Raw genomic sequence first — 4,958 nt, 5'->3', positions numbered from 1 at the left:
ATTATTTTTATATTATTATACTCAAACATAATTAATAAATAAAAAATTATATAAAATATTTAAATATAAAATTATTTTTATTTTTTTTATAGGTTCACTCAAACAAATCTTATGCTTGAAATGGACTATTTTTTTTTCTTTTTAACAAACGAAATTTGGGTTTGTGGAGATATTTTTAACAAGATTTTTTATTTTTATTTTTATTATATGAATTTTTGAGACTACCAATTAAAAGACCAATGTATTTACCATCTTAATTAATGTATCATCGTTTGAAGTGAATTAAATAAAAAATTACATTCACAACATATATATATATATATATAACTTGCTAAGAATCCAATTATCTGTTTTCTTCTTTTTCTTCTTTTTTTTTTCCTCCTCAGTAACACTTTATAACTGAGGCTTGTTAAAACTTGCCAGAAACAATTGGCAGCAGTACCAGTGGCAAACAGAAATGGAAATCGGTGATTAATTTAAAATATCTTTCATATTCTTTTGTCTAATAATTCCGGGATACATTTTTAAAAAAATTGTACATTGCATAATGCTATAATTGTTAGTGCAAAGCTATCATGAATCATCAATTTGAAATGAGGACTCATGATCAAGAAGAATGATATGAAATACAGATTGGTGTAGTGTAGCAGGCATGGATTAATTAGAATTGGCATGGCATGATGAAGAGGGTAGGGGACAAATGGACACGTGTCTTATAATCACCGAATGGCAATGAACCTAAGAGAGGATCTCTTAGCTATGCACTCAAATAGTGCTAAGAAAGTGAGGCATGCTTTATGCATAGTAGCATAGACCGTTTATAAGCATGCATGAACTATGAATATGAATGAGTTTATTTATTGGGAAATTATATTTGTATTACTCTTTTTTTTTATAAATTTATTATGTATATTTTTTTTATAGTATAAGGAACTAATTTTTTTGATCATCTTTTAATTTTTTATTAATTGTTCTTAAGAATTAATTTTAATGTACTTTGAGTATAAAATAATTTTATATTTACATCTAATTCATCTAAAATATACTGCTAGTGTATTAAAATTATTTTTAATATTAAAAAAATAGTGCATATGACATTATTCTTATTTATAAATTATTATTTATTGGGCCTACAAAATTTGATTCTCTAATGAGCCATGATGGTTTTGGATAACATACCCTTCCCCACCCCCACGCGTGATTCCCTCTTAAATCTCTTCAATTCTTACTCACTCACTGGACTTTCTCTTCAGTTCAACTTCAATTTTTAATTTTGTCTTTACTCTTTGCAATCATATATATATAAAAGATTGAAGTATACGATTGTATCTGCAGTTGTTGGAACAGAAAACTAGCTAAGGTTTGTGGTTGGAGCCACTTATGAGTGGAACTGAAAAGTGTTTACGACCCTATCATTCTTAATTTTGATCAATGGTCACTTTCTGCTTATAGCCATTAGCTAGAAGACACATTATTATATGGATTCCCTATTTATGTGAACATGTGACACTGTGTAATTTATATAATTGATGCGTGCTCAAGTGACAATAATTTAATTTTGTTTGGGAAGAAAATTATACAAATCTGGGTGGAATTTAGGATACTGCAGAAAATGTTTGTCTATATCAAAATCTATTCTCATTATGACTAATCACTTTTGAATGTAGTAGAAATTTAGTAGTTTACTTACCTAACATGTATCTCATGGCACTCGCTAAGATATTTTACTTCTAGTGTTAAATATGAAATTTAGTATTAATTATTAATCAAAGTATACAATCTATACATAACATATACAAGCATGTTGAAACCTCCTCTTAAAATGATACCTGCTATTTCTGAAAAAAGTTAGCTACATAAAACTAGACTTTAATTATTAGCAGACAGTTGTTTATACTATTTAGCCAAGTTTCTTGATGGCTTCCTATCCCACTGCTTTTGAATATCGTTATCGTTGGGGGTTAGAGTTCTCTCTCATAATTCATTCTCATTTAATTAAAGATTTAATTATTCTTATAGTATCTGTAATTGTTTTTGATTTTGTAATTAAGTTATTTTTATGTCAAAAATTTTAAAACTAACGGAATATTTCTCCCAAAATATATACGATCAAAGATTTAAAGGTTATGCTAGGTAACCAATGACTTTTTTGAACAACATGAACAACCACTAATTAAATAAAAATACATTATATTTCTAAATTATCCACTTAAATCTTAATATTAGAATAACCATCCGTACACCTAGTGAAATGAACATCCGATATATCTATTATTCACATTATTTAATATTTTTATTGTCTACCTATACTTTTCCAAGATTTAATTATGTTTTTAATTATGAATACTTTTAATTTATGAATAAATATTTATTTAACTCTAATATTTTTTACACTGGAAAAGATTTAATTATAAAATTAAAAGACCAAATTAAAAAAAATATAAAGATCTAATACAAATTTGATAAAACTATAGGCCTAAGAGGATAATTAAACCTTAATTAAAAGTCTCATTTCACAAAAGAACCAATGAAACACACCCACCCTTTCCTTGGCATAAATACAAACTATAATTGACCAAACAAGTCTATGTTCCTCTCTCACACTTGCTGCCTCACAAAGACCACAATTCAGAAAACGAGATATTAATCAATGTGAAGAGAATCATGCACGTTCCTATGCATAAAAAAAAAACCACAAAAAGAAAGGGAAGATGAAAAAATAAAGGGTACTATGTTGGTTAATATCTAGAATATGACATGAACAGTATGTATCCTCGGAAAAGATAAGGCTCAATAACCCCCGGGAATAAAAGAAACTCATGTAATTAACATTTACGACCTTAATTGAATTTGCAAAAGTGCTGCAACAGAATGAGTATGCTGAATGGAGAGAATGTCAATGTAATATCTAATTGTAGTTTGGTTGCTGTTTTGTTTGTTATCAGTTTTGAATTTCATTCTTGCTCTGTTTTTTAGATGTTGGCCAAGCTCTTGGCTAATGCTATCTTGTTGTAGCAGTCTCTGTTAATGGTAAAAAAATAAATTATGACCTTGATAAAAAAATCATTTTTTATTTTCCTTTTCTTTTTCTTTCTCTTCTTTGATATATCTCTCTCTATTCTCCTCTACAGTATGAGAAGAACCAAAAGGAAAACAAGAAAAGAAGGCCCCAAAGCTGTTAAAAGGACAAGACAGCATGCAGAGAGAGAGAGAGATATACAAAAGGGAGACTGTTATGGGAATAGATACATAAAATGATGAAAACAAAGAGTAAGAGTAGTGAGAGTGAGAGGTCCACAAGGGAATGATGAAAAAGTTTGAAACCTATACTCAAAGAAGAGGTGGGTGGCATAAAGTGAAGAATAGATGGTTTTTGGGTCCAATTACACAGTCCCACTTACATTCTTTTTGCAGTGATCTACAGTGTCCTTGCATTATATATGTTACAGTCCCTAATATTGCTCTTTGACTTATAACACCTCTGTGTTTGAGTCTGAAATTTTAATTAATATAAATAATTATAATTATTTTTGTAAATGAAAGTGGAGAACAGAATAATGAGGATTTGAAGAAGAGTGAAGTGAAGGCATGTGACACCTTTTCCTTCTTATTAAGTCAAGATTGATGATCAGAGTTAATTTAACCCTCCAGAAAAGTGCACCATTAATTGAATCATGCAAAGAATAATTAGTTTAATAATTGTTTGAGAACTTGATTTATCTGAGCACTCATGGGACCATTTTCATAAACAACAATTAGCAACTAGCATCTAATGAATTCTATTTGTGAATGATCCAGCTGTAAAATTTATGGGACCATTTTGCTATACAATTAGCTTAGTATCTGATAAATTTTACTACTTGTGAGTGACCGAGCTGTGAAAATTTTCATCCGTGAGAGTACAGAGATCCTTTAATCTCATACGTTTTTTAAGTCTGTTTAACCAACTCTAAAGTGTTATTGTAACTTATCAGATGTCATTATCTTTTTAAAGGTTTAATTAGTCTATTAGTTGTGTCAAATTTTTAACTAAGTCTTTACAATTTAAAAATCTCTAATTATATAATTAGATCCTTATTTATTGTTATTTTAAAAAAAAATATAATAAAATTTAAAAATATTTTATAATTCATTCTACATCAAATATAAAAATAAATATTATAAAAAATTTAAATTTTTTAACAAAAAATAGTTAAAAAGCATCTAATTGAATGTAGGAGCTCAATTATAGATCTAATAAAAAATTTGGCGAAAAAATAAAGATATTTAAAGTAATTAATCTTTTTTAAATAGAAACAAGATATATATCATTTTTCTTAACCAATCAGTAAATCCAATGGTTTATTTTTCATCAGAAAGTCTGTAATTTTTAAGAGTATGTTTATTTAAGAGTGAAGATTGAGTAAAAATCTCATAGGTGATGAATTTAATGTGTAATAAAATTATATAGATTCTAATTTCTAGGTTCAAACTTCAAATACTTGAAATGAAATCATTCTTGTTTGCTAGGAGACCTTTTTTAACTCTCAGCTTAACGTTTCCTTAGAATTTTGGCTGTATATATATAGAGGGGTTCATGTCAACTATTTTAACAATGAATTTAACTTCTTAAATGTATTAAAAGAAGGTAAAATAATAAACTAACCAAGCATGTCATAGCTAGCAGCACAAATCATTTTGAAAAGCTAAGATAAATATAACTCGGATGTTTTTAAATAATTTTATTTTTAAACTTTTCTTTTGGCATATATATATATATATATATATATATATATATATATATAAGTATCATTAACTGATAAGTGACTTAGAAGTTATACAAATAATGCGTATGGGATTACCAAACACAAATAATGCATATGTGTAATTATTAAAACTTAAAGAGAAATAAAGTTAGATTAGCAATTTAGCATGCAAAATGATTAAAAGACATACGGCCATTTCTATGAACTTCAGTT

The sequence above is a fragment of the Arachis stenosperma genome, chromosome 3 (assembly GCF_014773155.1).
Source record: "Arachis stenosperma cultivar V10309 chromosome 3, arast.V10309.gnm1.PFL2, whole genome shotgun sequence".
NCBI lineage: Eukaryota > Viridiplantae > Streptophyta > Magnoliopsida > Fabales > Fabaceae > Arachis > Arachis stenosperma.
Note: the sequence above shows the minus strand (reverse complement) of the source record.